This window comes from Nomascus leucogenys, chromosome 14 (assembly GCF_006542625.1).
Source record: "Nomascus leucogenys isolate Asia chromosome 14, Asia_NLE_v1, whole genome shotgun sequence".
Lineage (NCBI taxonomy): Eukaryota > Metazoa > Chordata > Mammalia > Primates > Hylobatidae > Nomascus > Nomascus leucogenys.
The window spans coordinates 5,650,974-5,663,861 of NC_044394.1; the positions used below are offsets into that span (position 1 = coordinate 5,650,974).

General features: G+C 41.9%; 1 protein-coding gene across 2 annotated transcripts in view; it reads left to right on the plus strand.

The window, feature by feature from the left end:
• The first annotated feature begins 405 nt into the window (after positions 1-405).
• The window catches only part of ANKFN1 (ankyrin repeat and fibronectin type III domain containing 1), a 354,475-nt gene continuing 341,992 nt past the window's right edge, over positions 406-12,888 (plus strand). For both annotated transcript variants that reach the window (XM_030827987.1, XM_030827986.1), the window contains exon 1: positions 406-461. The gene's annotated coding sequence lies outside the window, so the exon portion shown is untranslated. The remainder of the gene's footprint in view (positions 462-12,888) is intronic.

Below are 12,888 nucleotides of genomic sequence, written 5' to 3' on the forward strand. Positions count from 1 at the left end.
GGCTAAAACCCACCCCTTTCAACCTTTCCTCTCTCAGTCTCACTCTCTTTCCTTCCCACCCTGTCTCCTTTCAGATATACTTTCGAATCCCACCCCTTTCAGGGGCACAAAGACCAACTCAAATCTAATTGCAGCATCATCAGTAAACTTATTCCCTCCCTACCGGGCACCTCCTAAGATATTTTTCACCATTTCTTTCATTCTTTGAAAACTATTTCTTTGTCACTAAGCCTGCGTGGCACTTTCCCTGCCTCTCCTCTTGACCCTGCACTGTAATCTGGACACTCCTGGAGCCAAGCCGTGGGAGAGGCAGCCATGCTCAGTCTCCCTGGATAAAGCCAGGGTTCCCTTGGCAACGGGACCGTGTGGACATTCGCAAAGGGGTTTCCCTCCACCCCCCAGGTCCTCTTTCAACTCAAGAGCTCAGTCCCGTGTCTCTCATGGAGGCGTCTCTAACCAGGGTAGGAAAACAATAGTTCTGAATATCGGTAATTGGTGTTTGGAGACCATTGTTTTGCATTCAACAGGCAGGAAAATGTGAATTGAGTGGGCGAGTGAATTCGGGCGTTAGCTGGTGAGCATCCATGGTCAGGCAGAGGGAAAGCTGGTTTCATTTCTGTAAACAGGCAAATGTTGATCCGAGGTAGTATGGGTCTGTAATGTGTGTCTTTGTCTTTTGGGAGGTGGGAGAATGGGGAGATGAAAGGAGAGAGGCTTCTGGAGACAAGTTTTTACTTTATGGTCTGTTTTCTCTTTTCTCCTTCTCATTTTATTTCTATAAAGCAAGGAAACCAGGGATTACTTGTCTCCATGTTAATACCAACTCTTGCTCATGATTTCTGCCTGTGCATGTGGTCTCACTGTCTCCCGCGTGGATTCTCTCCTTCTCTCTCTCTCACTTTTTATGGACTTTATTGTCATGATGATGAAGAAGTAAAATTTTTTCTAAAGTTGGAAGTGGACTTTTTTTGTAAGAGGTCATCTCTGAAGAGCTGAGCCAGGGCTAGGCAGGACAGGACTGATTGACACATACTAACCCTGTGGGTTGTGTCGGCGGTATTGGAATCCCTGTTACTGACCCAGGTTGGTCCAGAAGACCTCAGATGTGCCTTTGGTTGATGGGGGAAATGCCTGTTATTGACTTTGTTAATACTAATCACAGATTTCTACGATAATTCAGAAGGTTATTATTGAAGTCCTGGCTGAGGTCCTGGTAGGGGATACTAATAGGAGGAACTGATTCAGCTACTTCACTTCTCCTCAGGAGTTCAGAATAGGTGAGGACCTTACCAAAAAGCTTTTCAAGAATGAACCTGCAGCTTAAGACCTTTGAAAAAAGCAGAGATAAGTGCAAGTAAGGCATGAAAGGAGGAGACCAGAGCACCATTCAGGTTTCCTTTCCTTTTCTCTCTTTTCCTTCCTTTCTTTTTCCTTCCTTCCTTATAAAATCACATCCAGAGTGAGGCCTAAGCATAACTACTTATGGAACCTCTGTGAAGGTACCTTGAAGTACTTGCTGAGTTTAAACTGGTTACTGCATTAACCTGTTAACCAACATGCCAATACCAAAAAAAAAACAAAAAAAAACTTATTCCTTTTACTATGTATTCAAACTTTCAGTAAACCCTTTGGGGACAGGAACTATACGGTTTTCAATATTTTACCCCTGATTCTAACCAGTTAGGGGGCCAGGTACATTTGGGGGGCTCCATTCATGGTTGTAGAATTGAATTGAATGAACAATGTGGGGTATCATTACTATTGGTTCCATGAAGTGTAGAGCTAGAACTAGTCTTGTGGTCGGAAGACTTAGGCTCCAGGCTCAGATCTGACACTAATTAGTGGCAGAACTTGGGCCATACTATTTCAGTTCTCTAACCCTCAGTTTCTTCATCCATGAAGTGATAGGGTTTAAACGAAAACAGTGTTTTCCCAACAAAAGTAGTTATCTAAAGCCTTTATGCCCCCCTCAACCCTGGCGGATAGGAGGGTTTGGGTGAGGGAGGCCAGTCTGGTCAAGAACAGCTGCTGCAAAGAGAACACGGCAGACAGAGTAGGAAGTAGAGCAAGAAGTGGCTCATAGACTGGAAGCTGGAAAATGCTGGACCTTAGAGGACTCCTCCTCAGGTCCCTTGTAACTCTGACATTCATTCAGAGTCATGAGACTAATCTCTCCCAGTTTTGTGTCACCTCTCCTATTTTAGGTACTTTTGAAGATGACACAAAGCAGTACCGTCATTTGTTCTGATACAGGCAAGCAAGCTATCCTTTCTTCCATGAGACAAGGCTTCTCACTGCTGAGAGGTCTGAATCTCTGCCCTTGGAATGTGCTAAGCAGCTGTTCCTAAGCCAGCCACGTTCTGTCATTTCATTCCAATATAGTCTTTCATTTATTCAACAATCAACAGGTAATTATTGAAAGCCAAGAACTTTCCTTTCTTCTGGATAGCGCGGTCAGGAAGGTTCTCTTTGAGGAGGTGACAGTTAAGCTGAAGCACCACTTAAGTGAAGGAATGAGCCATGCTTACACTGGGAGAATAGCACTGGCTCGAGGCTGAGGACCCCCGTAAGTATGAGGCTCTTGATTTGGGGAGTGAGCTTGGCATGTCTTAAGGCAAAGCAAGGTGCCTGGGGCAGAAACAGAGTGAAGCAGAGAGGAGAGGTCAGAAGGTTAGAGTGAGATGACACAGATCACATGGGCCTTGTAGGTCATGATAGGGACCAATGGGAAGCCATTGGGTAAATTTTTACATAGAAATAATTATATCTCATCACTCCGGCAACTGCGCGGAGAATAGTGTTCTATAGACGATATCTGCAAAGTGGTTGGTTAGAGTGAAAGGCTTGGAAACTAAGCAGCCTATGTAGGAAGTCACGTGGTGTCTGGGAAACTTGGATGTGGTTGGATAGGCCTGGATTTGAATCCTGATCTTGAGGCTGACCTATTATGTAATTTGGGCAAGTTATTTAACTTCCCTCTTCTCCATTTCCTCATCTCTCTCTCTCTCTCTCTTTTTTTTTTTTTTTTTCCTTGAGATGGAGTCTCACTCTGTCACCCAGGCTGGAGTGCAGTGGTGCAATCTTGGCTCACTACAACCTCCACCTCCAGAGTTCAAGCAATTCTCATGCCTCAGCCTCTCGAGTAGTTGGGACTACAGGCATGCACCAACATGCCAGGCTAATTTTTGTTGTTGTTGTATTTTTAGTAGAGACAGAGTTTCACTACGCTGGCCAGACTGCTCTCAAACTCCTGGCCTCAAGTGGTCCACCCACCTTGGCCTCCCAAAATGCTGGGATTGCAGGTGTGAGCCACCACACCCAGCCTGTTTCCTCACCTCTTAAAGAGGGATCACATTATCTACCTCAATGAGTTGTGAAGATGAAAGCAGAGAGATTACATATGTCATCTCAAAGGAGCTGCTTAAAATGATAGTGTTATTGTCCAAACTAATCCCATGACCTTTGCACTATGGGCCACAGATGAGCAAGACAACTGGAAAAGTAAGGTGCATGGTGGGTTTCATATATTATCCTCTTTATACCTTGCTCCATTTGGGAATGTGGGAGGTGGGAAAGGAAGAAGTAAGGTGACTTGTGCCAAGTCTTGCAGCTGGTTAAGGTCAGGGCTGTGTCTAGGGGCCAGGTTCTTTGTTCCTGCCTCATGTTCTTTCTTCTACACTTAGAGTTAGCAAACTACAGCCCCACAGGGCAATCCTAGCTTGCCCTCTGTTTTTATAAATAATGTTTTATTTGACTTGGTTATTATTGTTTTATTTGGTTATTAATGTTTTATTTGAACACGGCCATGCTCACTCATTTATATACTATCTGTGGCTGCTTTCACACCAGGGCAGCAGAGTTGAGTAGTTACAACAAAGACTGTATAGCCCCAAAAAGCCAAAATATTTACTTGCCAGCACGTTACAGATAAAGTTTGCCAGCCCCCCATCTACACCATTCTTCTCCCTTAATTGGCATGGCTTTATTGTATTTAGCTTAGATATTACCAAATAGGAAGGGCTGGCCTCTCTAGGTCTCCAAAACAGTGGGATTCAGAGGTTCTCTTGAGGAGAGCACTGTCCTGGTAGAATATTGCAGTGAGAGATCTCAGGCCACTGGGAGCCAGCAGAAACACACTGGTCACCTGGCAGGGGACAGAAAAGGGAGAGGATGGGGACTCTGGGCATAGGTACCTGGGTAGAGAAGAAGGGAATCCCAAATACTTGCTCTTAACTATTTCAGACCCAGAGAAAGCTATCTAAAACAGGTGAGGAGGAATGTAGAGGGCTCAGGAAATGGGCAATGCAGCAGCTTTATCTGACGACCACAACTTGAATGTGCACTGCTGAGTGGGTCTCTCTGGGACACACCTATCGGGGATCAGCTGGACCTCAGGGCTGCTCATCACTTTATACCCTTGGATGACCATCATTAGCACACTGGGAAACAATGCTTGCTTATTCCCAGAGACCACAGTTCAAATGCAAATGGGTCTTCCTGGCAACTCCTCCTTCCTCTCTCGAGACTTTAGGAGTATGTGTGGACTGTGGTGTCTTACCAGGGACTATTTCCCTGCCTGGCACTCAAGAAGCTCATAGCTTGGCTTCAGGTGTTTGGATTTCCAAGTTCCCACTGAGGCACTTAAATAGGCTCTTCTACACGGACTCCACTTCCTTTAAACCTACCGATGCACTCAGTCTTGACAAGTGATTACTTACCTACCTCAAGGTTTTAATCTAGTGCTTGAGGGTACATTTATAGGTGTAAATCTATAGGTCAGAAAGCAGTGGAGGCTTCACTTGATTGGATACATGGAATCCGAACTTTAGCTTTACCGGTACATGTTCCCCTCCACTCCCGATTTCAGGCTTATTGCCTTAAGCAGTGGAAACTGGGTTACACAGTTCTTCAACTCCAGGTAATATAAATATAGTGCCATGTATTCCTTGGCACTCATAACTTTCCAGCCAGCCTACATGGAGAACACCCCAGCTTTCAGGAATGCTAAATAATCCACCAGACGCATCTGCCATGGTGTTTCAGGCTCAGTAGGCTCCTCCCACTGATCCAATGAACAGACGTGCTAATTTTTCACTTGCTGGGAATGCTTCAGCCATTTGAACACCATGGACTCGGGGTTGCGTCAGTCACCCGGTGCCCTAACACTCAAGCTAATTCACAGGCTGAGCACCTCCCCTCACATACACCCCAATGGTTATCTTGCCTAATTCCTAGAAGTTGGTCAGTAACTGAGTTCAAGTGGCATGACAATCCAGTTCCAACATGGGCTCATCCTCCCAACCCAAGACCTTTTTAAAAAGAAAGGGAAGAAGAAAAGCAATGTTAGCCTCCACAATGATTCCCTTCCATTTGCCTTCTTCCATCCTGGTGCTTAGATGAGGTTACAGCCCTAGCAGAAATGAAATGAAACTATAAGAAAAAGTCAGCAAATCTAAAACACTGCTGCCTGTTATCAGTGCCAGTAGCCTTCATTAAGCCACTGGGGGCTTGGACAAAGCAAGTGGAGCTAGAGCAGCTTCCACTTTCTTGGAATGTACCATCAAAATAAGAAACTGCTGAAATGAATTGAGCAAGCAGATTCAAGGGGGTAAAGACAGACAACAACACAGCATGTGGAGAGGGAGGGAATCTTATAGAGGAGCCCATGCTAAAAATAAATGATTTTTTATAAGTGTAGTTAACTTTACTGAGGCTTAAAATTGCTAAACACCACACGTATTTTTCCCCCTAAAATAAAAGCTTTGGGGAATTTTGATGTGCCTCACGTGAAAAGCTAGAGAAAAGGAAGGTATCTGTGAAAGCTTTTAAAATTATTACCATATTTCAAGTAGGATAATTATCAAGAATACTTGATGCCATCAGAAGTAAACTAATATAGAATTGCTTTATTTACAGCAATTTAGTCATTTGTGTTGCCCCATTAACAAGATTCCCTAGCATTCTTATTTATAGAAAATATTTACCACCATCTAGGAATGGTCTGGGCCAAAAAAAAAAAAAAAAAAAAAAAGCAGCAGCAGCAGAGAGAAGAAGAAGAAGAAGAAGAAGAAGAAGAGAAGAAGGAGGAGGAGGAAGAGGAAGAGGAGGAGGAGGAGAGGAGGAGGAGGAGGAGGAGGAGGAGGAGGAGAGGAGGAGGAGGAGGAAGAAATGGGCCAATTTTGTTGAATTCTGTCTAGTGTGAAAACTTCCCGTCTCCTGAATGAAAGTCATCATTCTGCATTTAATCAATATCCAGAAAATGATATTCCATGTTAGGTGTGACATTTTGTTTTGTGTTTAATTGGGATTGGAACCAGCTGATTGACCGAACAGGCTACAGTGCTGCCCTTATGAATCAGCACTCGAGTCTGTAATGACCTAATTTCATAATTTAGAATTGGACATCTATCACACAGGCCCTGCCCTGTCTCTAATTTGCCTTTTATTTCAGCATATCACAGTTAGCCTCAGCAGATACTACTTCTGTGCGTTCTGAACATTTCTTCAGCAACTCCAAAATAAATATGAGATTTATAGCATTATCTTTGTCCAACCAGCATATATTTGCCCAGATATAATTTTGTTCCCATTTTATAAGATGTTGACAAGTAATAACTGCTAAGTGTTTTTATGCGATGTGATTAAAGCTAGTAGTATGTGAGAGTGTCCACTGGAGATATACTCTAACCTCTACCCTCCCCCTTTCCAAGACACACGCATTAATAACACTTTAGCACCAGTAGTTACTGTTTTTCTTGAACATTGTCAGTCTTGCAGTCTGATTAAATGCTTTTGCATTTGAGGTTTGGGTTGTATTTTTGTTTGTTCGACAGAAAGATGGAGGGGCAGAGAGAAATGGGGCACTATCAACTTTCCTGCATGTTGTTAGAGCAGGGATAGTAATGGAAATAGCATTTTAAAATTATAGAATATAACCAAGGGGGCCGGGGTGGGGCAGGGGATAAGAGTAATTAGAGGATTTGACCAGAGGTGGGGGCAGGGCAGGAGGGCAGGGCAGAGAGATGGGAGGGGTGGGCCATCTGGTGTTAATCTCCTGCTGTGTGTTTGCAGGGCAAAATAGTCAGGGTACTTTGTCAAGGTACAGTCTGCTTTTGCAGACACAGATGGAGCAAAAGGGAGATTAATACATGTGGTTCTAACCACCTTTCATATCTTTACAGCTAAACATTATTTATAGAAATCAATTAGTCCTCTGTCTCTGCAATTTTATTATGAGGCTCTGTCCAAGTTTCTGGCAAGCTCTTTAAGAGGATGATTGATGGTAAACTTTCAGAATGAATAAAAAATGAACCCTCCCCTAGGAATTGGTGTAGCGGAGAGAAAGGTAAATGATAAAAATTACAAAGTCTGCCAGCTTCTAGGAAAGTAATGTAGGATCAGTGTGGTCCTTGTTACACAGTTTTTCCTTGTAGCTAAATTTCTTTTCTCTCTCTCTTCCTTTCTTTCTTTTTTCTTTATTTTCCACTACATTCAGCGGTCTGTTTGCTATGGAAACTTTAGGAGAGCTTGATGCCTACAACTGAACTTGTGGGAAAGTAAAGGTTTATTCATTTGCCAAGCTAGTAAATGCCACTTTGATTACTGATGCTCATAAGAGATAAAGAGTTCCAGGAAAAAAATGGAACACAGCTCTCATGTTTTGTCTTATGTAAAGTTTTATAAGAGATGGGAGCTGCCGATTGCTTCCATTAAATTAGTCTAGGAGCCAAGTAATAATAAGTATGAAATCCCATTGTGATGAATCCCGTGGAAGATGCCTATTGATTTATTCTGAAATTCCAGTCTTGGTAGAGACTGCTGCCCAAGCTCACACCCTCCAGGCTCAGAAATCAAACAGTAATGATACTTTAGAGGTGAAGAAGGAATGATCAAATAAATCAAGGTTCTAAACCCAGGAGAAGACAAGAGACAGTGGCACATAGAGCACAGGTTCTAATGCTATTGAACCTTGGCGTGTGAAGTTGTTCTGTTTTGTTAACTATTTTGAAAAAACAAGAGGGCTGTTTTGGCCTCTAATACTTGAGATGGTGGTGATGCCAAAGGTCAAATAGAATTAGAGGAGATTTGTATGCTACTTTAAGAACTATGAAGATTGCTGGAGAGTTTCCTAGTCTCATTCAACCTCAGTTTTCTCCTCTGTAAAATAAAGATTATAATAGTATCAACCTCAGAGTTTTGCTGTAAGGATTACATGAGATTATGCATTAAATTGCTTAGCATAGTATAAACACAACAAATTCTATCGTGGTAGTATCATTAGGGTTAACAGGATTCAGAATAACTTTTCTTATTGTCTTAAGGTTTGGCATTCACTGTAGAACTGGTTCCTATTTACTAATTGAGAAATGTATCTGAAGGGGTCCTAGTAACTGCCTTCAGGGAAGATAATCATTATTTCCATTTTGTATCCCACTCTGTATTACTTTGATATGAAACTCGTACACAGTAGGTGCTCAATAAATACTTCCTGATTTTAAAATCCTAGGTTTAAATGAAATTTGCTTGAGCTGCTGATACAAACTTATACAGGCTGTATATAATGTAATTTGTTAATATATGAAATAACTAATTTCTAAATTTCCGTAATTCCCCACATTACTCAGATCATCTTTCAGCATCTAGTTTGATGAAATCAGCTAACATAATGTGTGACACATATATGCTTAAGAAATATTTATCGAATGATGAATTATTGCATGAACCCTATAGAGGATTAAAAGAACTAGACAAGGAAAAGGTTTTAAATTAAAAAAATTAACTTTTCTCTTAGATTTAAGTAAAAAATAATTCATGAATTGAATTAGAAATATAATTGCTTGCAAGCTGTAGAAAATGTGTCTTCCTAACTTAAAAGAAAATAATTTGTAGAAGATTTGGGACAGTTCTCAGGGTCTATGGGAATGCTGGACAACCATGTTTGCCAAAATGCAGGATGCAGGCAGCAACACAGATGTGAGAGCAGAAACTTTACCAGCTTCACTGATCAGCACCATGAGTAAGTTTCTATTGTTATTTTCATCCTAGTTCCACTTCAAAGTCAAAGTCCCAGGAAAGAGTCTGATTGGCCTAGCTTGGGTCACATGTCCACCCCACCCCCAAGTGTAGTCAGGGCAGGGGGTCTTATTTAGAGTCTCACCAAGAATACATAAAACTAAGGAGAGGTAGTTCTCCCCTACCCAAACGAAGTCAGGATTCTGTAACCAAATTTAAAATGTCCACATTATAAACTTAATAATATCTATGTATAATAAGTATGCATCTATATTTATTTGCTTAGGGCCGCCTCACAAACTACCACAGACTGAGTGGCTTCAGCAACCGAAATTTATTGTCTCTCAGTTCTGGAGGCTGGAAGCCCAAGATCAAGGTGTCAAGAGGGTTGGTTTCTTCTGAGGACAGTGAGGGAAGGGTCTGTTTTAAGCTTTTCTTTTGGCTTGTAGATGGCCATCCTGTCGTTGGGTCTTCGTGTGGTCCTTCTTCTGTACCTATCTGTCCACATTTCCTCTCGTTATAAGGACACAATCATATTGGAGTAGGGTCCACTTTAATGACTTTGTTTTTTAACTTAAGTACTTCTTTAAAGACCCTATCTCCAAATAGAATTATATTCTGAAGTGCTGGGGTGTGGCAATTCAACATATGGATTTGGGTGAGGGAACAAAATTTAGGCTGTAACTGCATGTTGTAAACACAAACGAGTGGAAATATCAATTAGCAAACACCGATTTTATCTATAACACTTTTAGTAAAAATGGAGTAATGGGCCAGGCGCAGTGACTCACACCTGTAATCCCAGCACTTTGGGAGACTGAGGCGGGTGGATCACCTGAGGTCAGGAGTTTGAGACCACCCTAGCCAATATGGTGAAACCCTGTCTCTACTAAAGTACAAAAATTAGCTGGGCATGCTGGCAGGCGCCTGTAATCCCAGCTACTTAGGAAGCTGAGGCAGGAGAATAGCTTGAACCCTGGAGGCAGAGGTTGCAGTGAGCCAAGATCACGCCACTGCACTCCAGCCTGGGTGACAAGAGTGAGACTCCGTCTCAAAAAAAAAAAAGAAAAAAAGAAAAAAAAAGAGTAATCACTTAGTAAAGTCTACAGAGTTATTTAACATTCCACACTTGCTGGTTGAGCTCATCAGAACAGAGATAAACAGGTTTTTCTCCCCCAACCCGTTCTTTCTCTTTTAAACCCATACTTGAACCTTAAGAAATGAAAGTTGGTAAAACCCTTTCTAACCGAGGTGCCAATTTTGCCTATAACATTGCTCACAGAGATTTTTCTAAGAGCAGAGCCAAGCAGAAATGACTCATTATTACCTCCACTACGCATACAGATTTTCATCTGGACACTAGCCACTGTTTAAACTTGACACCGTCCAGCCTCGAGCAATATATGAAGCAAATAATAGTCATGTAGCGGTGCAGAAAGCCCTGGCTGGCTCCTGGGCTATCTAGCTTGCTTCCTAAAACTTCCAGCTCCCCTGGTTTATAATTCTGTGATTCACATTTTCTCAACACACATACTTGTGGGCTTCTTCCATGACCCATGCCGACTTTCATACCTCCATACCTATGTTTCCTTGGAAAGATGTGCCCTTGGCTACAGGTTTCTACCGATCAAGGAACTGAGAGGTAGCTTACTCCTGAAAGTTTAGAGGTAGTTTATGCTGTTGACATCTTTGTAGGGGGAAGAGTAGCATAGCAGTGCCACGAGGCCTGCCCATCAGTGAGAACTCGTCCTTTTAGCTCTACCTAATAGTGTTTGCCTTCCTTTTTCTTCCCTTCCAATGCCTGTGAATATTAATCCATCAGACTTAGAAGACAATCTGAACAAACACATAAGCTGCATGACTGAAGGCGCCAACTCCCATCTATGAGGGAGAAAGCATCTAGACATGCAGAACAGTTTTGGTTTATTACTCTTTCCTCAGAGTGTAGGCATAATGTGACGTGTTTTGTGTGGTGTGTGTGTTTTGGTGTTTGTACACATCATCATGGAATTTGGGTAAATCTGCATCAGCAATAGCAGGTGTGACTTTGGTGTAAAAAGTAATCCCCCATGTGAGTCAAACAGTAAAAATGTGGACCCCCAAGGCCTCTCATGGTCTGTCTTCCATCCGTATCTCCAGCCTTGTCTTTTATTCCCCTCAACTCTGGCCACATACTCCGCTCACCTTGCTTTTCCACCCTTGTGTGCCTTTGGATCTGCTGTTCCCTTGGCCCAGAAAGACCTCCATTGCATCCCACCCTCCTCTACACCCAGATGACTTCTAATCATGTGTTGCACTTCAGCCTAGATGCCAGATCCTCTGGGAATACTCTGCTCATCTCCCTACTCCTTGGTCTCAGTCAGATGCCCTTCCTCAATATGCCATAGTTCGCTGCCCATCTCTACCGGATCTGTTCTCATGTTGTACCCTAATTCATTGGAGTTTGTCTGTTTCTACCCAGACTCTGTGCTGCTTGAGGGTGGGGACTGTCTACCTCACCTCTTATTCTCCAGCCCTTAGCACAGTAGCTGGCACATGATTAATGTTTAATGTCTAGATCAATGATTGAATGAAGAAATGAATTAATTAAGTGAAAAAAAGATTTAGAGACACAGCTTTCTTAATATCAACAATCTGGAAGTTCTGAAAGCCTCTTTATTTGAAAATAGCAAAGTCTTTTTAACACAGTCAAATGCCCCCAAGATTCCAAGTTGAAAATTGTCTGTGACCTGTAGATTATTCTTGGGGCCTCTCATCATAAAGTTCAGCCAGTTTCTCAGGATAATGCATCAATTTGTTTCTCAATAGAAATCTGTTCTGTCAGTTAAAAATACTTGATGGTGATAACTATTGCACAAGCCACACTGGAAAATAAAATCCAGTACAGATTGCCAAAATTATAACCTACTAAGAAGAAATGGTAATATACATGAAATGCTCATTATTATGGTGTAGTGAAAAGTACACTGGATTTAGAGCCAAAAGGCATCAAACCTGATCCCCATCATTTGCTTGTTAGGTGGCACTGGACAACTTAGTTAATGTTTCAGAGCCCACCTAATTTGCTTTTCATCCTGTAAAATAGGTTCACTCGAGTTGCCTTATGAACTTTAAGCTCTGTGTCAGTATCACGGAATGAAAATTGATATTGCTTGAGTAACTGCTATGTGCCTTTCATTCTGTTAAATGTTCTAAAGTTGAGTAAACCCAAATGCAGATTCCTTTAAGGTCACATAGGACCTGTTTCTTTCTATACCATCCTCTATCTAGTTCTGGCTTAGCAATTACTTTTTTTTTTTAAGAAAATATTTCATAATCACCCATCAAGTCAGTGTTCCATGCCATTATACTTGCTATTACATAGACTGCTATTCTATATTACACAAGACCACTATTAACTAGGCCACTCACTATTCTAAGCAGAATTTTATTTAAATGAGATAGGGTATCTTTATGTCTCATTTCCTTGTTAAGTGAAGTAGATCTGCCAAAAGGATTCAAATAAATGTTGTCTAGGTAACATGTTCTACATACCCAAATTTTTCAGAGTCCTAGTGGAATTTATAAAATGTCCACACCAACAGTCAGCACCACACACCCTCTTGTTGCCTCTGAATCAGCCGCGTGGGATGCTTGGCGTCATATAGACCAAACATTCAGATGTTGGACTCTTCTTTTTTTAGTTTTCATATGGGTGTTTGGCACTCAGAGAAACAATCAACTTCAGCCTGGAATATAAGATCCAAGGATTGTTTAAACATGGGATTAGTCTGGGTTTTCTGGAGGAAAACGTTCTTTTCAACATCACTTTCCAGAACAGGGATCTGATCCTGTTTATGAGCAACAGTGCCAGTGTTGTTACCAACAACAAGAATT